Consider the following 27,350-nt stretch of genomic DNA (forward strand, 5'->3'; position numbering starts at 1 on the left):
TAAAGGAATTAGATGCACTAGAAGTACTTGGCGTCGCTTGTGTGGGCGTTAAAGGTTGTCTCTAACCCGCCTCCCAAAAATAAACCCGACACGTAAAAACCCCTATATCCGCAATCCCCTGTCAGTATATGGCCAGGTTATAATACAATATATTTAATAATTATTCTTTAAAAACAAACCCCCAATAAAATGCATATACAAAACAATAAAATGAATGTAAATTCCTAAATTCTTTATATTAGTTAAAATAGATAGACACATTGAATTATATTTATAGAAAACCAGATATGAATCAAACTATACACGTTTAAACTGTTATAATATGCTATACAAAGATCACAAAAATTACCTTATTCACAATAATCTCCCAAATCAGAGTTGAATTTAAATATCACAATGAGATACCAGAATCTTTTGTTATTAGCCAATAACTCTAGTTCAATGCTCAATATGGATTACCCACTTACTATGCTTAATTAATAACTACCAGGGATATAATCACAATAACCAGTTTACGTATAGTTCTGAAAGAGTTCACTATAATAACTGACTTATAAATCTGGAGTAGAAAAACATGTCTAGTAAATAAATTATTTAGCAATAATGACTATGAATGCAAGTTAAAATACAAAATGCCCTTTTTAAATCTACTAACTGCAATTTGATTGTAACAATAATGAATGTATTTGCTTCAAAATATCAACTTATAGAATTCATACATTACCAACATGAGCCAATTTAGGATTTCAATATTTTCCAAGTATTTTCAATTCACCTCATATGAAGAAAAGTTATGGCATAGATCAAGAAGTTAGTCTCAGCTTTTTGCTTAAGTTGATTGTGTCCCAAGTATGGCAGCCAGTTATTCAATCAGACCAGTTTCAGCAGACAAAAGACTCAAGACTGTCCTCTCCCTTGCATTTAGCTTTTCTTATATCTAATCATTGGTGATCTGGTTTTGGTTATACACACGGTGCTTGTCTTGGATTGGCTCTAACGGAGCTTGTCCCTGGTCCACCCTTAGAGTTGAAACATTTAATTGGCTATTTGGATTTGCATGTGTTCTAATAGATAATTCATTTGGTTGTCATAACAGTTTTAAACCCCTAGGGGGCAGCAGAAAACCGCAAATATCTTCACCATCAATATTGCTAACAATTTAATACATCCTTACAAAGTGATTATTTAAACCACTTTACTTCCTTGTATTAATCATTTACAATTTTAATTATAGATGGGATGATATAATGTAATTTTTCTGATTACTCCAATACCAAATACAATTATGTTTCTAGTGATCATATTAATAAACAATTACACTATCAATCATTTGCTCTCCCACAGAATCATAGCATTTAACATCCTGGCATTGCATTGCATCTCAATATGAATGCCATATATTTCATATTTCTAATAAATTTTGAATGCACAGAACACCAAATGCAGGTCTGAAATGAAAAGAATAGTGTTTTTATTTTTGAGACATTTTGAATCCTTAAGACATTCTATTCTTTTTAAAAAAAAATACATAGGTTAAGATATATTAAAATCTCAACTCTCAGGTTTTCATGTTTATATTTAATATGTGTCTGAATATGCATGTTCATTTGAGTATTTTAAATAGATTTCAAAATTCTAGACAAATCAGTTATATGATTTTTTTAAGTACACATTCTGCTATTTAAAATCTACGTTTTTACCAAGTCTGGAAAGTGGGATATTTTGTGTATTCAGTCAGCAGGAGATATTTAACTCTTGCATACAATTAGGCTTCAAAGGAGTTCCAGTGACCCATGCAGGCCCATTTATCAAGCTCCGTATGGAGCTTGAAGGGCCGTGTTTCTGGCGAGTCTTCAGACTCGCCAGAAACACAACTTATGAAGCAGCGGTCTAAAGACCGCTGCTCCATAACCCTGTCCGCCTGCTCTGAACAGGCGGACAGGAATCGCCAGACATCAACCCGATCGAATACGATCGGGTTGATTGACAGCTCCCTGCTGGCGGCCGATTGGCCGCGAGTCAGCAGGGGGCGGCGTTGCACCAGCAGCTCTTGTGAGCTGCTGGTGCAATGTTAAATGCGGAGAGCGTATTGCTCTCCGCATTTAGCGAGGTCTTGCGGACCTGATCCGCAGTGTCGGATCAGGTCCGCAAGCCCTTTGATAAATGGGCCTGTTAGTGTTAAATTATCACATGTCTGTTGACATATGCTTCTCTTTGAAATAACTTGCCTTTTTCTAATTGAACCAAATGACTGCGTGAACTAATTAGACCAAATGCTTCATTCCTTTGTCCTCCCCTGGATGCATTGTAATTTTGCATATTGAGTGGGGAGGGGAAGAAAGGTTTAAGCTGAATTAAACATCGCAATATGCCTAATTAAACTATTAACCCCTAATCCACCATTCACCCACATCACATCTACCTAATATGTGTATTAACTCTTAATCCACCATTCACCCACATCACAATCTACCTAATAAAAGTATAACCCCTAAATCCGCCAGCCTCAACATCGCAAACTACCTAATAAATGTATTAACCCCTAAAGCGCCAAACCCCCACATCGCAAAGTAACTAATTAGCTTATTAACCCCTAAACCGCAAAACCCCCACATCGCAAAGTAATTAATTACCTTATTAACCCCTAAACTGCCAAACCCCATCACAATAAACCTAATTAATCTATAAACTCCTAAACTGCCAAACCCCCCACCACGCAAATAACTAATTTAATTACTAAGTCCCCTAACCTAACACCCCCTACATTAACCCCAAATTACATAAAATACTAAATTACAATTAAAATAAAAAATAGTACTTAAAAAAAAATAAGACTAAATTAAATTAATCTAAAATAAAAAAAAATAAAAAAAAGTCTAACATTACAGAAAATAATAGGACTTCCGTTTGGGGTGGAGCTTGGAAACAGCATGCTCCAGATCTGTGCGGTGACCAACCACCGCTGAAAATACTACCCAAGCTATCCTACCACTTATCCCAGCAACTATGTGGGGTTTTCGGTGTGGTGGTACACGCAGCTAGGATATTCTAGCTGAAGAGAAAGCTGGAAAGTCGCCATTTTGGATGTGGATGTCTGCTTGAATGCAGTGAGTACCTGACAGAGGCATAGTCTCACAGGCAACATATTGGGGTAAAACTATCCTGGCACCCCTTACCTGATTGCCGAAGTTCCGGAACCAGTGCACGGCAAGTTGTCCCTGTGCGGAGGAGAAGACCCGATACGCAGAGAACAGCTTCCTGTAGCACATGACAGGAAGCCGGTGTAGAAGCCAGTGCCGGTGAGGAGGTTCGTCGCTTCGCGGAGGGATCCGTGCTGGGCCGACCGACTTCACCAGGGCATAAGCGAAAGTATCCAAGCGGTGGACCGGGTTCCTGTGCTCCGTTAGGAGCAAACACAGCTCGTATTTAGAAATCTGGGTGCCAGCATCAAGACGCTCTGAAACTTGCAGAACTGTTGCTGCCGCAAGTATCGCTCTCTTTATTTGCTTTTTGTTATTGCATCTCCTTGCTATCTATAGCTATACTGGGCCGGCAGGTCTGAAGACAGTTACTTATCATAGGGATTAACTGTTTATCATTACCATGCTTTTTACCGGATAAACTGTAAAGGCTCGCATAGTGATACAGGTCACTTTGGTCTTTTTTCTTTGGTGTGTGTGCTTTTCCCACTTGGTTACTTTGCTAACTCTAGTAAAACTTTCGGTAACCTATCTATTCTGAGATGATTTTCTCTTTATACTTAATGGGAAAAGTAAAGTTTGGAGAAAAAGGAAAAAGTAAACGATAAAGGTGAAACAAAGAGGGAAATCCGATATTCTGCTTTCTAAACCCGCAGGCTGCTAATTAAGAGACATAAGAACTGGTTTCCTTGAAGGTCTTAAGAATATCCCTCTGACATATGTAAAATCCTAAGGCGCCTGCTTGAACATAGTTCATGTGTTTGCATGTTATTGTTATACGTTACTTTTACACCTTCTGCAATGTATGCATGCTAAACACAGGGTTTATCTATATGCTAGAATTTGTTACAAATGTCAATTCAGGTTATACTTCTGTTTCTTCATGCTGAGCCTGATAATAATGAAGCTATATTTTCTTGTTAGGCTGACTCGCTATGATTCTGATAACTCTGTAGCCTGCAAATTTCCTTTCTGTATTGATACATAAGGGTGAAAAACACAGCTGACTTTAAAATTGATACTGTGGTTCATTGCTCTCCAGGATTTACATATTGTTTTTTTTTTCTTCTTGTTGAGATCTTTGTCTTTAAACACTGTGCATAGTCTGTCTTTTCTAGCGGCCAAACTAGAAAATATCTTACCCATATTAACCTTCTTTATAGATCAATATATAAAGATATAAAAGGAAGAGTGTTTCTCCAGTGGAAAATTTAGCTTTTATAAACACTTTGACAGGCCTATTTCATTTTTTATTTTATTTTTTATTTTTTTTTCCCCCTAGTCAGGGGGTACACTTTATAAATTCAGATATTCACATTCACTTAAAAAAAAAAGAAAAAAAAAAGAAAAAAAAAAAAAAGAAATCCAGAGGACCTACACTTATATTTTTGTATAGTTTTTTTTACTCACTAGTTCTGTTTTATGATTCCTCGCTGCGGCAAGGCTGCCAGTAGTTTGGTTCACGTTCTAGTACTAAAATTTCACTTGTACACTTAATTAATGGAAAAATTTGTCACACAGACAAAAAAAAATTCACCTGTAATGCCTGCCAAAGTAAAGGATAAAAAATCTAAACCAAGTGATATCAGTCTTGATTCCACATTAAGCGAGTCATCTCTCCCCTCTTTTGATATTCAGATGTTGATAACACAGCTATCAGCTGTGTTCTCACCTCAATTTGAAATGATCAAAAATGAAATTGCGGGTATGGCCACTGAATTGTCGACTCTCTCCACCGAAGTCAGGCAGTTTTCTGCTAGAATTGGTGAAGCAGAGGACAGAATTTCGGACCTTGAAGATCGTGTAAATGCTCAGGAAGTAATTATTCAAAAACAGGATACCACAATCCAAAATATGCAATTGCGCCTGGAGGACATGGAAGATCGCTCCAGGCGCAATAACATACGTATTGTGGGTCTTCCGGAAACTATAGAATATGAGGATTTAATGAAATTCACCTCCCTTGACCTACCTCTAGCGTTAGGAATGTCAGCAGAGTCTCTTCCTTTAATAATAGAAAGAGCACATAGGATAGGCTCTAAAAGAGCTCAGTCCGACAGTGTAGTAAGGAGCAGAATGTGCATATTTAAAGAATTAAAGTTCCAAGATAAAGTGGAATTACTGAAACTTTTTAGAAAGAATAGTCCTCTTCAGTTGGGTAACAATAAGATCTTACTCTTCCAGGACTTCTCTAACGAGACGTCCATGAAGAGGAAGTTAATGGCCCCTTTTTGCTTACAGCTAATAAATAAGGGATTTAAGGCCCGTATGGTCTACCCGGCTAAGGTTATAGTAGAGATAAGGGATTCTATACTTACCTTTCAGGAAGTCGCAGATATCAAAAATTTATTAGTTTAAAAATTCCAAATTGAAAATTGATAAAACGGATCTATGCTCTACCATGACTAGGTTAATGTTTGCCAGGACGTGTGTAGTATGTATGTTGATGAATGAGGTATGTGAATGGGGTATTTTTTTTTTTTTTTCTCTCTCCCCTGCTTTTTTCTCTCCTTTTCTTGCACAGGAGCCTATGAGAACATTGCTAAATTATCTAAGATATAGGTCAAACAGATCTTAGGAAAGGGAGAAATGACTAAGCTAAAAAAAATTTTTTTATTTTCTTTTCTCTTTTTGAAATGACTGGAGTAAATATACTGTCTTGGAATGTAGGAGGTATATCCTCCCCTATGAAGAGAAAACTTATAATTAAAACCCTTGCTAAAAAGAGACCAGATATCGTCTATATTCAAGAAACCCATCTTACTGATATAGAAGCTGCAAAACTTAAAATTAAATGGGTGGGTGAAGTTGTAGCCGCTGCAAGCCTAGACAGGAAAAGTGGAGTAGCGTTTTTATTTCATAAAGACCTTGATTACAAAATTTTACATACAGAGAAAGATCCGGAGGCTAGATATATTATACTCCAAATTCAGATCAATCAGGTGGTATATGTCCTATGCAATGTGTATGGGCCCAATAAAAATAGTAAAAGTTTCTGGGAAAAAATTAAAATTAAAATCTTTCCCTTCATAGGGGAGAATCTCATCCTAGCGGGGGATTTTAATATGACACTATTTCCAGAATTAGACAGGTTCTGTAATATAGATGCTAAAGAATATAAAAAAGTTGCCAAATATTTTAGAACTTTTTGTTCAAAGCTAAAACTGGTTGATATCTGGAGAGTTAAACACCCAGATTCTGTGACATTTACATGTGAATCCACAGCTCATAGAACCTTTTCTAGGATCGATCTGTTTTTAATATCCGAATCTCTATCGATTGTCCAAACTATCTCAGGAATTAGTGACATATTGATATCCGATCATGCTATAATTTACTTAACCTTTCCCTCCTCATTCAATTTTTAAAAAAAAACGCAATCTCTATTTTTTCCGCGGTATCTCTTGAATAATCCCAGATTTTCTAATTGGCTTAAGCAAAAATGGAAGGACTACTGTACACATAATATTTCTTACCTCGATAGAATTGAGATTTTTTGGGAAGCGGCTAAGGCTGTCCTACGAGGTGAAATTATGAGTTACCTAATAAATAGTAAAAAAAAGACTAGGGCTCAAGAACTTCAGTTATCTAACAGGGTCAGAAACTCTTATAGAAAACTTTCCGAGGATCGTTCCATAAGTAACTGGAACAAGTATCAGGAGGCGAGAAGAGAAAGAGATGTCTTTCTAGAACAGAAATCTCAAATTGAAGAATCAAAAATTAACAGTCAATTTAGAGGTCTTTATGGCGACTCAACTAAACATTTAGCGAAACTAATAAAAAATAGAAAGAAAAAGAATTATATTTTGGCTATGAAAGAAAACGATGTATGTCATACGGATTCAAGGGAAATTAGCAGAGTCCTGTTTTCTTACTATCAGAAACTCTATTCTAGTCAGGATAGTAATAGATATATCCAAGATAGATTCTGGTCAAAAATAAAGCTACCCCAAATTCAGGAAGAGGACTTAATATCTCTTAATGCTCCAATTGAGCCAGATGAAATGAAAAAAATGATAGATAAGATGTGATTAAATAAGGCTCCGGGCCCAGATTGCCTTCCGATAGAATTTTATAGGATATTAGCCCCGGAAATCATTCCTATATTGGGAAGGTTGTTTAATAGCTATTTTCATTCGGATAGTCCCATCTCTTCTTATTTTTCAGCTGCCAATATTACTTTAATCCTTAAAAAAGGCAAAAACCCAGAAGAACCAGCCTCTTATAGGCCTATATCTGTGTTGAACACAGATTATAAAATTTTGATGGCTATTATATCTGATAGGCTCTCCTTATTGCTGGGTAACATCATTCATACAGATCAAACTGGTTTTATGAAATCTAGGACATCCATAAAGAATATACGGAAAATAGTGACTTTTTTGGATTATTCTCATTATTTAAATGAGAAGGAAAAAGAGAATCTTGTAAATGATTGTGCGATTCTTTCTTTAGATGCCGAAAAGGCATTCGATGCTATCTCATGGACCCATTGATTTAGAGTATTACAGGAATTTGGCTTTAAGAATCAGTTCTTGCAATTTATCCAGAAAATCTATAGAAAGCCGATTTCGTTTCTTATTGTTAATGGTCATCTCTCTCAAAAAATCATCTTAGGTCGTGGAACAAGGCAGGGCTGCCCGTTGTCCCCCCTCCTATTTAACCTGGCATTGGAACCCTTAGCTATTCGTCTAAGAAATGTTCTAGAGGGAATCAGTATGGGCTCCTATACTCTTAAGATTCTGCTGTACGCAGATGATCTACTGTTATTTTTAAAGAATTCATCTTACTCAATCCCAGCTGCATTACAATGTTTAGACGAGTTCAGTTCATTTGCGGGCTACAAAATCAATTTTAATAAAAGTGAACTTATGTGGATTAATAAATCCAGAAACAGTTTACAAGACCATCCATTTAAAGAGGTTGAAGCAATTACATATTTAGGTATAATATTACATAAAAATCCGAAGAATTGGTAACGGCTTAATCTCTCGCCACTACTTTTAAAGGTTAAATCGGACTTGGAGTTATGGACGGCATTTCCACTATCCATTACGGATTGCGTTAATCTAATAAAGACATTTATTTTTCCTCGCTTACTTTACCCCCTTCAGAATCTTCCGCTCTTTATTCTTAGTAAGGATTTGCGTAAATTATATTCCTGCTGTTCCAAATTTATTTGGAATAACAGGAAATCACGCATCTCTCTAGATAGACTCATGCAAAACTTTGAAGTAGCAGGCCTTGCTTTTCCTAACTTTAAATTATATAATTGGGTTTGTCTAATTAAAACGGCGGTGGACTGGATTGTTGAAAAGGAGCTAGTGTCATCTCTAGAGATGGAGACTTACATGGTTTCTCCCTGTGCTTTAAAAGCAATATTACATTGTCCTCTACAACTTTTACCAAATAAGATATATTCTCTAATCTCTATTAGAAATATTGTGGCGGCTTGGCAGAAGTGTTGTACAATATTGGAAGTAGATTTTACATTTTCGTCATTTTTACCGATTAGGGGAAATCCTCAATTCTCTCCAGGGCTTAAACAATCAGTATTTAGAGAGTGGGCTGAAAAAGAGCTCAAATACATTTGTCAGATCCTTCCTCAAGACGGGCAACTAATCTCCTTTGGGATCCTTTCTCAACATTTTCAGTTAGCTAGATCTAATTTCTTCGCCTATCTACAGGTGCGTCATTTTATTAATACTCGAAAGTGGGATATGAGTGGATTGAATGCATGGTCGGTTCTCAATTTATGTTTTCAAAAATTTGCATCAGGAAACTCGTCCATTTCTCTTATGTATGATATTATGCTATCCAAACAAACATTAATGGTTTTAGACAAATTGACATTATCTTGGACCCGCTCTTTCCCCTTAATTGATCTTGGTAAAATTAAACGTAGCATGATAAATGTAAAAAAATGTGAAATTCCTAGGAGTTGGAGAGAATCTCATTTAAAACTTATTAATAATTACTATATACCCCCCATAAGATTAGCTAAGTTTTATTCTACCTGCAACGGGACTTGTCCCCGCTGCAATAAACCTAAGGCGGATATTTTACATATGTTTTGGTATTGCCCAAAAATTATACAACTATGGCGTAAGGTGGAATATTGGTTCAATATACAGTACAAGACAACTATCATATTATCACTTGATGAGATAATCTGGTTAGATGTTGCTGGCAATAGGGGCTTCCAGGTCCACATCTTAAATACCATTATACTAGCTGTCAGATATCAAATTCTCAAACATTGGAAAGCTTCTGCAGCTCCTGGATTACTCCAGATCCTGCAGGAGATTCAAACCCAAATTATATATGAATCAGCCCATCTAGAAACTACATCAGAAAAGAGAATAAAAACTTTTATGGCTGGATGGCTACCAATTATCAAATCCTACCCCTTAGCTATACAAAAAGCTATTCTGACCCCATTTTTATCTTCAAGCTCTTTTATGGACTTTGTAGCCCTAGATCTTTTTCCACATTCATGGATAACTAACTATAGAGAAATATAAGGTGAACTGTGTTGGTGGGATATAGGATAACTGAAAGATTTAAATTACTGAGAGAGAAATTAGTGGGTTCCCCCCCCCCCTTTTTTTTTTTTCTCTCTTGTGTTTTGTTTTTGTTTGTATGAATGGTTAGTATGCGGGTAGGATATATGGTGTTCCATTTAGCTTTATAAAAGTCCAACACTTTGTACAATTTTTGCTATATGAGAATTTTTTCTTTTCTGTCAGTTAATTCACTCATGGAAAAGTAATCCCTTTCTTTGTTCATTTTATGTCTCATGTTTTTCTGTTTTTGTGACACCTGACCTTGTGTGGTATGTAAAGGTGGAAATTTATTTGACTGTACTCATTGTTGGATATGTAAATAAACTATTTAAAAAAAAAAAAGAAAATAATAAATCAAATGATCAAAAATAAAAAATTTAAACCTAATCCCTATGAAAATAAAAACACCCCCTAATCTAATACTAACCTACCAATAGCCCTTAAAATGGCTTTTTTAGGGTATTGCCCTAAGTTAAACAGCTCTTTTACCTTTACAAAATACTAATTCCCCCTAACAGTAAAACCCCCCACCCACCAAACACCCCCAAAATAAAAAACATAACACTAAAAAATCCTAAACTACCCATTGCCCCTAAAGGGGCATTTGTATGGGCATTGCCCTTTAAAGGGCATTCAGCCCTTTTACTGCCCGGTCTTCAGTTCCGCTGGCTCTGGTCTTCAGTTCTGTGGTCCTGGATGAAGATAGAAGAGGTCGCCGTGATGGAAGAAGATGTTGCCGCTTGGAAGAAGACTTCACCGGCCAGACTTCAGGAACCGTAAGTACCTATCTGGAGGTTAGACATAGGCCTCTATTTATCAAGCTGTCAACCGCAAATACGCTGGAATTCCGCAGCGTATTTGTGGCGAGCCTGATTCGCCTTAGTTATCAAAGGCTAGAGACCGGCAAAAGTTGAATTTAGTGATGTAACATACGATCCGCCGGACTCAGTCCGACACAGATCGATGGTTACGTCATTCCAGATGTTTCAAACGCAAGTTCGGCACAATCTGACTACATTTGGAAGTTATCAAAGAACTACCAGGTAAGCTCGCCACTTTTCCGGCCCAGCGTACCTGGTTTTCAACCCTGGAGGCGGCGGATGCCATAGGAATCAATGGGAGTCTGACAGCAGCAAAAGCTCATGTTCGCTGCTGCCCGATATCCCATTGATTACTATGGGAAAAGTCTGTACCTAACACCCTAACATGTACCCCGAGTCTAAAAAACCCTAATCTGTCCCCCCTACACCACCGCCACCTACATTATACTTATTAACCCCTAAACCGCCGCTCCCGGACCCCGCCGCAACTATAATAAATATATTAACCTCTAAACTGCCGCTCCCGGACCCCGTCGCCGCCTACATTATACCTATTAACCCCTAATCTGCCGCCCCCTATACCGCCGCCACCTACATAAAGTTATTAACCCCTATCCTGCCGATCCCGTACCCCGCCGCAACTAACTAAATTGTTTAACCCCTAAACCGCCGCTACCGGAGCCCACCGCCACCTACATTATACATATTAACCCCTATCCTGCCCCCCTACACCGCCGCCACTATAATAAAGTAATTAACCCCTAAACCTAACCCTAACACCCCCTAACTTAAATATAATTTAAATAAATCTAAATAAATATTACTATTATTAGCTAAATTATTCCTATTTAAAACTAAATACTTAATTTACTAGAAATAAGATAAAAGCAGGCTTCAATAAAAAATCACAAAGAGTTGTAATCCACAGCTGCTGGCTGATGCGGCGTTCGTGGCTATCCGAATCGGCTTCCAGCGTTCACCCAGAGCAAACAGTTCCCGGCCGGTGTCAGGGGTGTGTGGCTGGTACGCTACGTCACAGGCTACTTCGCAAGACGCTCTTGCAACTGCTGCTACGGATCCACACAAAGACCAAAAGACCTCAACGCGTTTCGCCGGTGACAACCCGGCTTTCTCAAGAGTGTCTGGTCTCAGTTGTAAGTGTCTTTAAATACCGGAGGGCTCAAAATCAAATTAATCAATAAGAGTTCTGTTTCCATGGAAATTTGGGGAGACCTACTAGTCCAATCTCATATACAAGGCACACAGCATGCAAATATAGAAAACTTTTCATGAACTTAAAAATACAAATGTTAAATATTAAAAAACTTAATCACATCAATAAATTAATCAGCAGATAGAGAGAACCATACAGTAGTCAAAATCAGTTGATAATACAAACACAATTAATATAATCCAGCATCATCTAAGATCTAAAATCAAAACCTAAAAATTTATATAGAAATTTTGAGACTAAAATTCATTCCTTCTAATTAATGATAGTAAAATCACTATAAAAAGCCTATGCAAAGTTAATCTCAAAAATAAGAATATCACTTATAAAAGATGTAAAACATTATTAATATGCAAGAATTATCTACAGACGTTATCTACAAGGAGCCTATGTAAGAATACTTAAATATACACATAAATAAAAGACATCATATAAACGCTTGTACATCTAAATCAATATTGAGTCCAAGGGGTGCTAGGCTTTTTAATCTAAAGATCCATTCTGTCTCTTTTCTCCTTAGGCATAATAGTCTGTTGTTAGTTCCAGGGGGTACCCAATCAATAATTTGTATCTTTAAATCTTTATTACTACCCCCATGTACTGTTGTGAAATGTACCGGAACACTATGCTTATCAAAGTTCGTTTTAATATTATATAGGTGTTCACTGAACCTTTTGGAGGTTTTCCTTTTTGTACGCCCAATATAAATGTGGTCACACTTGCAGGACAAGAGATAGACTGTATACATTGTCTGACAATTACATCTATGTCTCATATTAAATGACTCAGAACCTTTATGGTTGAAACAGGTGTCTCCCTTTCTTATGAAGGGACACATACAGCAATTTGGTTTATTGCATTTAAAAGTCCCTCTGGGTGCAGAAAGCCAATTTTGTAGGCTACCGTTGCAAGTGGACTTAATTAATATTATTAAGTTTGCTCGGTGCTAGATAGTTCTTCAAATTCCTATTCTTCTTAAAGGTCATCATAGGTCTATCTCCTATTATATTACCCAGAATGGGGTCCGATTTTAATATACCCCAATGTTTATTTAGAACTTTTTTAATAGCTGGTGCCCCCTCATTAAAATTGGTAATAAAACGTATTGGCTCCATGTTCGATGTATTATCTATAGGATTATTGCATTTATTCTGCAACTCATATTTTCACTTATTTAATAGTTGATTTCTATCTAGATTTGTCGCCCTAGTTCTTGCCCTATCTAAAATTTCCACACTATAACCTTTTCTAATAAACTTCTCATCCAACAGAGTAGCCTCATTCTCAAAATCATCTAGGTTAGTACAATTACGTCTAAGTCTAACATACTGGCTGGTTGGAATATTATTCTTCCAGCTATTTAAATGGCTGCTCTGGGCATCTATAAAACTATTCTTGTCTACTGTTTTCCTAAAATTCTTAACTGATACTGTATTGTTAGTTTTATCTACAAAGAGAATGATATCCAAAAATTCAATGCTTTTAGTTGAACTATTTCCAGTTAATTTGAGGTTAAAACTATTTTGATTAATATAATCAGTAAACTCTAATAGAGTGTTTTCTGTCCCTTTCCATAGCACAATCACGTCGTCTATGTGTCGAAAATTATCAATAATATTACTCCTAAATGGGTTGTTTTTCCATATCATATTTCTCTCAAAATTATCCATAAATAGGTTTGCGTATGATGGGGCGAATGTCGTCCCCATCGCAGTCCCCTTTAATTGGAGATAAAATTTATCTAAAAATTCAAAATAATTATGGGATAAAATAAAAGATATAGAGTTCAATATAAACTTTAAATGTAATTCTGGGATGTCATACCCACTGAATGCTTGTTCAACAGCTATAAGACCCTTAGGCCTAGATTTGGAGTTCGGCGGTAAAAGGGCTGTTAACGCTCCGCGGGTTTTTTTCTGGCCGCACCATAAATTTAACTCTGGTATCGAGAGTTCAAACAAATGCTGCGTTAGGCTCCAAAAAAGGAGCGTAGAGCATTTTTACCGCAAATGCAACTCTCGATACCAGAGTTGCTTACGGACGCGGCCGGCATAAAAAACGTGCTCGTGCACGATTCTCCCATAGGAAACAATGGGGCTGTTTGAGCTGAAAAAAAACCTAACACCTGCAAAAAAGCAGCGTTCAGCTCCTAACGCAGCCCCATTGTTTCCTATGGGGAAACACTTCCTACGTCTGCACCTAACACTCTAACATGTACCCCGAGTCTAAACACCCCTAACCTTACACTTATTAACCCCTAATCTGCCGCCCACGCTATCGCTGACCCCTGCATATTTTTTTAAACCCCTAATCTGCCGCTCCGTAAACCGCCGCAACCTACGTTATCCCTATGTACCCCTAATCTGCTGCCCTAACATCGCCGACCCCTATATTATATTTATTAACCCCTAATCTGCCCCCCTCAACGTCGCCGACACCTGCCTACACTTATTAACCCCTAATCTGCCGAGCGGACCTGAGCGCTACTATAATAAAGTTATTAACCCCTAATCCGCCTCACTAACCCTATCATAAATAGTATTAACCCCTAATCTGCCCTCCCTAACATCGCCGACACCTAACTTCAATTATTAACCCCTAATCTGCCGACCGGAGCTCACCGCTATTCTAATAAATGTATTAACCCCTAAAGCTAAGTCTAACCCTAACACTAACACCCCCCTAAGTTAAATATAATTTTTATCTAACGAAATAAATTAACTCTTATTAAATAAATTATTCCTATTTAAAGCTAAATACTTACCTGTAAAATACATCCTAATATAGCTACAATATAAATTATAATTATATTATAGCTATTTTAGGATTAATATTTATTTTACAGGTAACTTTGTAATTATTTTAACCAGGTACAATAGCTATTAAATAGTTAAGAACTATTTAATAGTTACCTAGTTAAAATAATAACAAATTTACCTGTAAAATAAATCCTAACCTAAGATATAATTAAACCTAACACTACCCTATCAATAAAATAATTAAATAAACTACCTACAATTACCTACAATTAACCTAACACTACACTATCAATAAATTAATTAAACACAATTGCTACAAATAAATACAATTAAATAAACTAGCTAAAGTACAAAAAATAAAAAAGATCTAAGTTACAGAAAATAAAAAAATATTTACAAACATAATAAAAATATTACAACAATTTTAAACTAATTACACCTACTCTAAGCCCCCTAATAAAATAACAAAGCCCCCCAAAATAAAAAATTCCCTACCCTATTCTAAATTTAAAAAGTTACAAGCTCTTTTACCTTACCAGCCCTGAACAGGGCCCTTTGCGGGGCATGCCCCAAGGATTTCAGCTCTTTTGCCTGTAAAAAAAAACATACCATACCCCCCCCCAACATTACAACCCACCACCCACATACCCCTAATCTAACCCAAACCCCCCTTAAATAAACCTAACACTAAGCCCCTGAAGATCTTCCTACCTTGTCTTCACCATCCAGGTTCACCGATCCGTCCTGAAGAGCTCCTCCGATGTCCTGATCCAAGCCCAAGCGGGGGCTGAAGAGGTCCATGATCCGGTCAAAGTCTTCATCCAAGCGGGGCAGAAGAGGATCTTCCATCCGATTGAAGTCATCATCCAGGCGGCATCTTCGATCTTCTTCCATCCGGAGCGAAGCGGCAGGATCCTGAAGACATCCAGCGCGGAACATCCATCCGGACCGACGACTGAACGACGAATGACTGTTCCTTTAAGGGACGTCATCCAAGATGGCGTCCCTCGAATTCCGATTGGCTGATAGGATTCTATCAGCCAATCGGAATTAAGGTAGGAATTTTCTGATTGGCTGATGGAATCAGCCAATCAGAATCTAGTTCAATCCGATTGGCCGATCCAATCAGCCAATCAGATTGAGCTCGCATTCTATTGGCTGATCGGAACAGCCAATAGAATGCGAGCTCAATCTGATTGGCTGATTGGATCAGCCAATCGGATTGAACTTGATTCTGATTGGCTGATTCCATCAGCCAATCAGAAAATTCCTACCTTAATTCCGATTGGCTGATAGAATCCTATCAGCCAATCGGAATTCGAGGGACGCCATCTTGGATGACGTCCCTTAAAGGAACAGTCATTCGTCGTTCAGTCGTCGGTCCGGATGGATGTTCCGCGCTGGATGTCTTCAGGATCCTGCCGCTTCGCTCAGGATGGAAGAAGATCGAAGATGCCGCCTGGATGATGACTTCAATCGGATGGAAGATCCTCTTCTGCCCCGCTTGGATGAAGACTTTGACCGGATCATGGACCTCTTCAGCCCCCGCTTGGGCTTGGATCAGGACATCGGAGGAGCTCTTCAGGACGGATCGGTGAACCTGGATGGTGAAGACAAGGTAGGAAGATCTTCAGGGGCTTAGTGTTAGGTTTATTTAAGGGGGGTTTGGGTTAGATTAGGGGTATGTGGGTGGTGGGTTGTAATGTTGGGGGGGGTATGGTATGGTTTTTTTTACAGGCAAAAGAGCTGAAATCCTTGGGGCATGCCCCGCAAAGGGCCCTGTTCAGGGCTGGTAAGGTAAAAGAGCTTGTAACTTTTTTAATTTAGAATAGGGTAGGGAATTTTTTATTTTGGGGGGCTTTGTTATTTTATTAGGGGGCTTAGAGTAGGTGTAATTAGTTTAAAATTGTTGTAATATTTTTATTATGTTTGTAAATATTTTTTTATTTTCTGTAACTTAGATCTTTTTTATTTTTTGTACTTTAGCTAGTTTATTTAATTGTATTTATTTGTAGCAATTGTGTTTAATTAATTTATTGATAGTGTAGTGTTAGGTTAATTGTAGGTAATTGTAGGTAGTTTATTTAATTATTTTATTGATAGGGTAGTGTTAGGTTTAATTATATCTTAGGTTAGGATTTATTTTACAGGTAAATTTGTTATTATTTTAGCTAGGTAGCTATTAAATAGTTCTTAACTATTTAATAGCTATTGTACCTGGTTAAAATAATTACAAAGTTACCTGTAAAATAAATATTAATCCTAAAATAGCTATAATATAATTATAATTTATATTGTAGCTATATTAGGATTTATTTTACAGGTAAGTATTTAGCTTTAAATAGGAATAATTTATTTAATAAGAGTTAATTTATTTCGTTAGATAAAAATTATATTTAACTTAGGGGGGTGTTAGTGTTAGGGTTAGACTTAGCTTTAGGGGTTAATACATTTATTAGAATAGCGGTGAGCTCCGGTCGGCAGATTAGGGGTTAATAATTGAAGTTAGGTGTCGGCGATGTTAGGGAGGGCAGATTAGGGGTTAATACTATTTATGATAGGGTTAGTGAGGCGGATTAGGGGTTAATAACTTTATTATAGTAGCGCTCAGGTCCGCTCGGCAGATTAGGGGTTAATAAGTGTAGGCAGGTGTCGGCGACGTTGAGGGGGGCAGATTAGGGGTTAATAAATATAATATAGGGGTCGGCGGTGTTAGGGGTAGCAGATTAGGGGTACATAGGGATAACGTAGGTGGCGGCGATTTGCGGTCGGAAGATTAGGGGTTAATTATTTTAAGTAGCTTGCGGCGACGTTGTGGGGGGCAAGTTAGGGGTTAAGAAATATAATATAGGGGTCGGCGGGGTTAGGGGCAGCAGATTAGGGGTACATAAGTATAACGTAGGTGGCGGTCGGCAGATTAGGGGTTAAAAATTTTAATCGAGTGGCGGCGATGTGGGGGGAGCTCGGTTTAGGGGTACATAGGTAGTTTATGGGTGTTAGTGTACTTTAGGGTACAGTAGTTAAGAGCTTTATAAACCGGCGTTAGCTAGAAAGCTCTTAACTCCTGCTATTTTCAGGCGGCTGGAATCTTGTCGTTAGAGCTCTAACGCTCACTGCAGAAACGACTCTAAATACCAGCGTTAGAAAGATCCCATTGAAAAGATAGGCTACGCAAATGGCGTAGGGGGATCTGCGGTATGGAAAAGTCGCGGCTGAAAAGTGAGCGTTAGACCCTTTAATCACTGACTCCAAATACCAGCGGGCGGCCAAAACCAGCGTTAGGAGCCTCTAACGCTGGTTTTGACGGCTACCGCCGAACTCTAAATCTAGGCCTTAGTGTGGGGGATAACTGTGTATAGTGATGAAACATCAAAGGTTGCCCACCTCAAATCATCTCCCCAAACTCGTTCCTCAAATACTCTAATTGTCTCAGCCGTATCTTTAAGATAAGCTTTAGTCTTTACTACAAGCGGTTGCAGATAATGATCTACATATTTAGACAGGTTATGGCATAACGAGCCAATACCGGAGATAATAGGGCGTCCAGGGGGATTAGTTAAATCCTTATGGATTTTGGGGAGATGATAAAAGGTGGGCACCTTGGGGTCTCCTTGTTTTATAAAGTTAAATTCATCTTGGGTGAGGACCCCTTGTTCCTTAGCTCTCCCCAACAAAAGATCTAATTCTTTTGAAAAACTTATAGTGGGATTGTAAGACAAACATTTATAAGTATCAAGATCCCCCAGAATATTCTGGGCTTCCCTTATATATACCTCACGATTCTGGATCACCAGGTCTCCGCCTTTATCAGCAGCCCTGATCACCACATTTTTGTTAGTTTTTAGGGAGTTTAATGCTGCTCTTTCTCTCCTTGTGAGGTTATCATTATATTTATTTATATTACACTTTGTTAATTCTATCTCAAGATCTTTACAAACCATTTTGTTAAATGATGATAACTGCTCTCCTTGCATATGATAGGGATAGAAATGAGATTTACCTTTAAAGTGGGAGTGCCTATTTTGGGGTTCCTCCTCATATAATGAATAATCTAGTGAGTCAATATCAATGATAGTTGTTGAAGAAGTGTTACTATTTTCAACAGTATCAATATTCTCAGTTTCCAAACTTTTCAGTATCCCAAGTGCTTCAATATCCTTGCCCTCAAGGTAGTTATTAGTATTGGGTTTGCTGAGATTAATCCTATCTTTGACAAAATATCTTTTTAATGTCATCTTTCTGATGTACCTTTGGATGTCCATATACACCTCAAACTTATTTGGTTTGGACTTCGGGGCAAAATTTAAACCCTTGCCCAAAAGTCACGAACGCTGCATCAGCCAGCAGCTGTGGATTACAACTCTTTGTGATTTTTTATTGAAGCCTGCTTTTATCTTATTTCTAGTAGGTTACGTTACTAGTGTGTGTCACTTGGCATTTAATAAAGTAATACCTTGAGTCGGAGGTGCACTGTCTTCTTTTTGTTGCAGTACTGTTGGCTTTCCTTCCGAGGGATAAGAAACCCATCGTTTGCTGATCAGCTCTTTATTCTTTTCCTGTTGGATGCTTCAGTGTATTAATCTGTTTCTACAATACTTCAGGACACACGTTGTTTGGTAACGTAGCGCAGTTCTCTGTTATTATTTTTTATTTGTACTTGTTGTGTTTCTTTTTGATCTGCTGCTCGTTTCTTAAGGATTCTGATTGTATGCCTATCCGTTTGTTTTTAGATGATATGTAAGTTTGCACATTTAAAGTGAATGTATTTTCCTTTATTTATACTATATTATTGTTCTTATCTAGGCTCTTGTTGCCATAACCATTTGTGGATGTGATTTTAGGTGATTATTTAGTAATCCAGCACGTATTAAGGTACATTTTAATATTTATATGATTCTTGTCCTATCTGTATATTTTATTATTTTGTTATTTCATTGCTGACACTATATAGAATCAATGATATCTATATATTTGCTCTAATTATACACTATATATACGTTTGCACTCTCTCATAAAAATTTCCCAGGAACCTCCCTTTAGCTAATTCATTTATCAGTATGGCAGTAGAAAATAGATTTGGTGCTTTTACATCTAGATTAGATAGACAAAGAGCTGTCAATATTTTGAATGAAGTTTAGAATGTGCCTTTAAACACTGAAAAACCACTTGATTTATTTAGAAATCTTGAGGATTTATTGGAAAAAGATACACGGAATGGCAGGATTTAATACTCCTTGACAATTATGTATTGCACAATGTCATTCCCCGTGGCCTTAGTTTCTATAAGAAACCCCTTTTTAAACTAGATGAAGTTGAGTTTGCTTTAGAATTTACATTTTGAAACGTGTTGCTCTATTTGCTCTATTTTAAACTAACTCCTACACATTTGGAGTATTTATTTGTGTAGATATCTTGTGGCTGAATAACCCTCTGTTAGGTGTTTTTTGTGCAGTATTGGCCATTACAAACAGGCCTTGGGAGCAAGAATGCTTATCCTGTAAAAGAAAGCTGCCAAATATTCACCGGGTTTCTAGCCTAGTATATCTAATTGCTTTTCCTGTTAAAGCTTTTCTGTTTCCAGTGGCCATTCGTTACTTTTGGAAGATGTGTCCACGGATCGTTGGTCCAAGTTTGGAGGCCGGTTGCTGCTTATTATTATGTGAGTACGGATGTAACTTCCCTTGCCATTTACTGTGTGACATATACTAAGAGGATTCCTTGTCCGTAGGGGAAATACCGGCATCGGCTGCGACTGCCTCTTTTGTCCTGGGAACGCTCCTCTTACAACCATACACAGATCAGCACCCTTGTGTGAGCGTAGGTCCCCATAGTAACAAGCTGGAGAAATCGTTCACTCTGGATACTGCTTCTTTTACATGAACTCTAGGCTATAGGAGTTTTTATATTAATTATCTTTCTTTTTTAATATTATTTGTGATTTATGATTGTATGTTCTAAATAGGTCGACCTTTATTGTTTTTTACATATAGTTATGTGATTTTAGTATTTGTTGCTGGCATCTTCTATATAAACTGAATTTTTCACATACAATTTGAAACTTATATTTACATGTATTATACATGTATTATACTCTACTTGTACTTACATGTATTATATATTTAATACCCTTTTTCTATAAATTGCTTATCTTATTAGTATCATATTATTATTAGGTTAGGTATTTTATTATACATTTATTATATATTTTTACTCTTAAGCTGGTTTCAGCGCATATTAATAATGTTTTACATCTTTTATAAGTGATATTCTTATTTTTTGAGATTAACTTTGCATAGGCTTTTTATAGTGATTTTACTATCATGAATTAGAAGGAATGAATTTTAGTCTCAAAATTTCTTTATAAATTTTTAGGTTTTTATTTTAGATCTTAGATGATGTTGGATTATATTAATTGTGTTTGTATTATCAACTGATTTTGACTACTGTATGGTTCTCTCTATCTGCTGATTAATTTATTGATGTGATTAAGTTTTTTAATATTTAACATTTGTATTTTTAAGTTCATGAAAAGTTTTCTATATTTGCATGCTGTGTGCCTTGTATATGAGATTGGACTAGTAGGTCTCCCCAAATTTCCATGGAAACGGAACTCTTATTGATTAATTTGAATTTGAGCCCTCCAGTTTTTAAAGACACTTACAACTGAGACCAGACACTCTTGAGAAAGCCGGGTTGTCACCGGCGAAACGCGCTGAGGTCTTTTGGTCTTTGTGTGGATCCGTAGCAGCAGTTGCAAGGGCGTCTTGCGAAGTAGCCTGTGACGTAGCGTACCAGCCACACACCCCTGACACCGGCCGGGAACTGTTTGTTCTGGGTGAACGCTGGAAGCCGATTCGGATAGCCACGAACGCCGCATCAGCCAGCAGCTGTGGATTACAACTCTTTGTGATTTTTTATTGAAGCCTGCTTTTATCTTATTTCTAGTAAGTTACGTTACTAGTGTGTGTCACTTGGCATTTAATAAAGTAATACCTTGAGTCGGAGGTGCGCTGTCTTTGTTTTGTTGCAGTACTGTTGGCTTTCCTTCCGGTGGATAAGAAACCCATTGTTTGCTGATCAGCTGCACTCCGTGGAAACTCTTTATTCTTTTCCTGTTGGATGCTTCAGTGTGTTAATCTGTTTCTACAATACTTCAGGACACACGTTGTTTGGTAACGTAGCGCAGTTCTCTGTTATTATTTTTTTAAACTAAATACTTACCTATAAAATAAACCCTAAGATAGCTACAATATAATTAAAAATTACATTGTAGCTATCTTAGGGGTTATTTTTATTTTACAGGCAACTTTGTATTTATTTTAACTAGGTACAATAGTTATTAAATAGTTATTAACTATTTAATAACTACCTAGCTAAAATAAGTACAAATTTACCTGTAAAATAAACCCTAACCTAAGTTACAATTACACCTAACACTACACTATCATTAAAATAATTACATAAATTAACTACAATTAAATAAAACTAATTACAATTAAATAAAATTAAAGTACAAAAAACAAACACTAAATTACAGAAAATAAAAAAAAATTACAAGAATTTTAAACTAATTACACCTACTCTAAGCCCCCTAATAAAAAGCCCCCCAAAATAATAAAATTCCCTACCCTATACTAAATTACAAATAGCCCTTAAAATGGCCTTTTGCGGGGCATTGTCCCAAAGTAATCAGCTCTTTTACCTGTAAAAAAAGAAATACAAACCCCCAACATTAAAACCCACCACCCACACACCCAACCCTACTCTAAAACCCACCCAAACCCCCCTTAAAAAAACCTAACACTAAAACCCTGAAGATCACCCTACCTTGAGCCGTCTTCACCCAGCCGGGCACAAGTGGACCTCCAGACCGGCAGAAGTCTTCATCCGATCTGGGCAGAAGAGGACATCCAGACCAGCAGACGTCTTCATCCAGGCGGCATCTTCTATCTTCTTCCTTCAAAAAAAAAAAAAAAGTAACCTTTTAGTTATCAACTTATTATTTATCTTTTAATATACTTTTTTATTATTTAGTTACAATTGATATGGTTTTATGTAATTGTTCGATATTTTACATTCATTTTTATTTATTTTTTATTTTCACTTTTACTTTTCATTATTGTGTGTCGTTTGTTAATACTGTTTAATTATTTGTGGTAATATTTTAAATATTTTCTTTTTTGTTAAGATCCTCTCTACCTGGATTTCACACCTATACGATTTAGTAATTACTAGTATTTATACTGTATTTTAATTTATGTTTTTTATTTTATGTTTGCCAGATGTAGGGTTTTTCATCTAACATCAATTGACATTTGTTGCTTTGTTACAATGTTATATTACTCATGATTGGTTCCTCTTACTCATATAAGCTTGCACACCTTGATTCTAATTAGCCTCCGAAGAAGCACATGTACGCATGCGTGAAACGCGTCAGGCGTTTTCATGACTGTGCCTTGATATATTTGTAATGAAGGACTTTCCTTAATAAACAAGAGGCCTGTTTGACTTCAGCAGTTTCCAGCGTGACTTCCTTGCTCGTTTATATTGTTATTACGCGATTGGGTATACCGCTTTTGTCCGCTCACTGCCAGCTGATTCTCCATTGTCAAGAACCTTTTTGTTGCCAAAGAGTCACTCCCCTCTCCTTCCTACCAATAGCCTCACAACCTGCTGGTGACGCACCAGGAAGCACTGACTAGGAGATGCTACACACTACATGCACAGCCGACTAACTAACGTAGAGGAAGCACAGACCATATCTGTCCCGGAGGGGTTTCATCATCCACTAGGATTAGAAGTCTGCAGTGAATCCAAAGTACTTACTTTGCCCGGATGATTATCGGACTATACCGATATAGAGGCAGAAGTGGAGGTATATGGGTTGAGTAAGGACTATCCTTAAATACAAATTTTGACTTTGTGTCCCCTATCACATTCATTTGGACTTTAACCTGTGTAAGGATCTCTTCTACACAGTTTTTTGAAGAGACAACTGAATTTACCAAGCACTCCTATATTTGCTTGAACCATTACATAGGAGATAGTCTATCAGAGGAAACAGTAAGGCTAGATACTAGGATGGGAAATGCCAACAGAATACCAAGCAAGGTATTCTGGGAGAAGGAGGGGTTTATGGGACTTGGTGAAAGAAAAGATAACAGCTTCTTAAAGAAACAGTGGATTTTACAGATAGTTTAAACTTGCTCGTTTATACTATCTCCTATGTACCTCTGTTCTTGACAAGGAGTCTCCTGTTCCTGTGTGCTGTCCATCTCCGCCAGTGAACCTCTCTCCATCTCCCCTCCAGCCACTTTCTCACTCCTGCATTGAAGTTTGCAGTTCTGCCTGCCGTCGGACTTCGGATCTCCACGGTGACGTCACCTCCAGCTGCTCACTCGCTTCCGGGTACTACGGTCTACCGGTCCACGCTACCAGGACTCTCAGCCGCTCCTTTGGCTCCTAGCCACAAAGTCCTGTGTACTTCTTTGCTGTGACATCTTCAGCTTTACACCTACTCATCCACTATCTAATTTCCATATCCTTTACTTGGCATACGGTTAGCCGTTTTATGTATTTTACTAACTTGCTGACTAATGCACAATCTACCATACTCCTACTATACATATGTATTACATGCTAAGATCTCTATCTGGAGCCCACAGTAAATGGGATTATCTGATAGAGGTTCATTTAAAGAAAAGTTTCTTCAATCATGTTACTGGGTCATTAAGTACTAAGACCCCAGAACATGATATAGGTACACATCATATTATATTTTACAAAATAAGAATACTAGCCATGTATGTGTTTCAAGTTCAATTTCTATTTAAAGTGATAAACATCTTTTCTTTCTATGAGAGATTGAAGAAGAGAAAATATTACAGTGCTAATAAATCTAAATCTATTTGGGTTATTACACTATCTATCATCTATCTCTCTCTCATCTATCTATCTATCTATCTATCTATCTATCTATCAATAATCTATCTATCATTTATCTCTCTCTATATCATCTATCTATCTATTAATATATCCATCTATCTATTTATCATCTATCTTTCTCTATATGATCTATCTATCTATCTATCTATCTATCTATCAATTATCTATCTATCTATTATCTATCAATCTATCTATCATCTATCTATATATAAACTATCTATTTATCTATCATCTAGCTATATATTATCTATCATCTATCTCTATCTATCTTTCTATATCTCTCTTTCAATCTATCTATCAATCAATCATCTATCTATCTATCTATCTATCTATCTATCTATCTATCTATCTATCTATCATCTATTTTGATATAATCTATTTATGTATCATCTATCTATTTATCTATCTATCATCTATCTATCTATCTATCTATCTATCTATAATCTATATATATATATATGATCTATCTATCTATCATCTATATATGATCTATTTATCTATCATCTATCTATCTATCTATCTATAATCCAGCAATCAATCTAACTATCTATCATCTATCTATAATCTATTTATCATCTATTTATCTATATATCTACCATCTATCTATCCATCTACCTAGCTATTAATATATCTATATATATTATCTATCTATCATCTATCTATCTCTGTCTGTCTATCTATCTATCTATCTATCTAAATCTCTATCAAAATATCTATCTATCATCTATCTATTTATCTATCTATCATCTATCTATCTATCTATCTATAATCCATCTATCTATGTATCTATCTATCTATCTATCTATCTATCTATCTATCTATCTATCTATCTATCTATATATATCATCCATTTATCTATTTTTCTATATATCATCCATCTATCTATCTATCTATCTATATATATATCATCCATTTATCTATATATCATCTATCTTTCTCTATATTATCTATCTATTTATCTATCTATCTAGGTCTATCTCTCTATCTATCTATCTATCTATCATCTATCAATTATCTATCTATCTATCTATCTATCAATCTATCATCTATCTATATATAATCTATCTATTTATCTATCATCTTGTCAGGGTGCCAGGAATCAGACTGAGACGAGAAGTGCAAAAATAATCACACCTTTATTAATAGCAAAAAATTATAAAATGTCCACAAGTCAAATAACAAGCCAGGAGTCAAAACCAGAGCTGGTAGTCAGACGAGCCGAGTCAGGAGCCAAAGCGAATAGTCAGACGAGCCGGAATCAGGAACAAGGAGAACAGCAGAGTCAGGGACAAGCCAGGGATCAGGAACCAGGAAGGACGTCAGGCAGCCAGGTAATACACAGGAACTCTCACAAACAGGACTGAGACAACGCAAAGGCAAAGCATACTGAACAGAGGCCCTTTAAATAATAAATGATGACATCACAATTCCGAGACTGCATCCTGTCTCACATGGATGATGCACAACAGTCTGGCCATAAAAGGAAGTGCAGGAAGTGAGCAGCATCCCCCACAATGCACCAAGTCAGGAAGAGAGGTGAGTAAAATGGCTGCCAGCAGCACATGGCAAACACAACAGGGAAAAACCCTGACAGTACCCTCCCCTCAATGACCCTGCCCCGCGGGAGGACAAAAGGCTTATTGGGGAAACGGAGGAGGGTGGGAGCATGAACATCAGAGGAGGGAACCCAAGAACGCTCCTCCAGACCGTAGCCCCTCCAGTGAACCAAATACTGTACAGGGCCCCTGGACATACGAGAGTCAATAATGCTGCTGACCTCATACTCCTCATGGTTGTCAACAAAGATAGGACGGGGACGAGGCAACACAGTGGTAAACCGATTACAAACCAATGGTTTCAAGAGGGAGACATGAAAAACATTGGAGATGCGCATAGCAGGAGGAAGGTCAAGAGCACCCACGTGGAACGGAGTTTCCGGAGATGCTCCTCCAAAGCCGGAATACCCTGAGACATGAATGAATCAGGCAACAAGGATGGTTGAAACCCATAATTCGCCATGAACGGGGATAACTTGGAGGAAGCATTAATAGCACTATTACGAGCAAACTCTGCCCAAGGTAACAGTTCAGACCAATTATTGTGGTGATCTGAGACATAGCAACGGAGGAACTGTTCCAGAGCTTGATTAGACCGTTCTGCAGCACCATTGGATTGAGGGTGATATGCTGAGGAGAAGGAAAGCTGGATCCCCATTTGAGCACAAAAGGAACGCCAAAATCTGGAGACAAACTGGCTACCCCGGTCCGACACTATCTCCTTGGGTAACCCATGTAAACGGAAGACCTCCCGGGCAAAAATTGAAGCAAGCTCCTGAGCGGTAAGCAGCTTCATCAAGGGAATGCAATTTAGAAAAACGGTCAACCACCATAAGGATAACAGTATTGCCATTGGAAACAGCGAGCTCGACAATGAAGTCCATGGAAAGATGTGTCCAAGGACGCTCACCATTAGCAATAGGTTGAAGAAGACCCACAGGAAGACGTCGAGGAGTGTTATTCTGTGCACAAACTGAGCCGGAGGCAACATACTCAGCAACATCAGAACGAAGACCTGGCCACCAGAATTGTCGAGTGACAGACCAAATCATTTGGTTCTTGCCTGGGTGACCTGCGGCTTTAGGATAGTGGTAAGTGTGCAAAAGTTTAGTTTGAATGTGCAGCAATCTCGGCCATCTACTCCCACCCTTCTGCCTTCATCAGAATAGCGGGCTATAAATCCTCACCTATAAAAATCATTAATGGAACCAGACAGGGGCGCCCATTATCGCCATTGCTGTTTGCCTTGTGCATTGAACCGCTGGCAACAAG

General features: G+C 37.3%; 1 long non-coding RNA gene across 1 annotated transcript in view; it reads right to left on the reverse strand.

Annotated features, from left to right (window-relative positions):
• The window catches only part of LOC128651588 (uncharacterized), a 93,103-nt gene extending 69,206 nt beyond the window's left edge, over positions 1 to 23,897 (reverse strand). Inside the window, exons 1-2 of the long non-coding RNA XR_008401131.1 lie at positions 23,809 to 23,897; positions 22,405 to 22,534 (exon numbers count right to left, since the gene is read on the reverse strand). This is a non-coding gene — a long non-coding RNA (uncharacterized LOC128651588). The remainder of the gene's footprint in view (positions 1 to 22,404; positions 22,535 to 23,808) is intronic.
• Positions 23,898 to 27,350: the final 3,453 nt, after the last annotated feature.

Source organism: Bombina bombina, chromosome 3 (genome assembly GCF_027579735.1).
Source record: "Bombina bombina isolate aBomBom1 chromosome 3, aBomBom1.pri, whole genome shotgun sequence".
NCBI classification, from domain to species: Eukaryota; Metazoa; Chordata; class Amphibia; order Anura; family Bombinatoridae; genus Bombina; species Bombina bombina.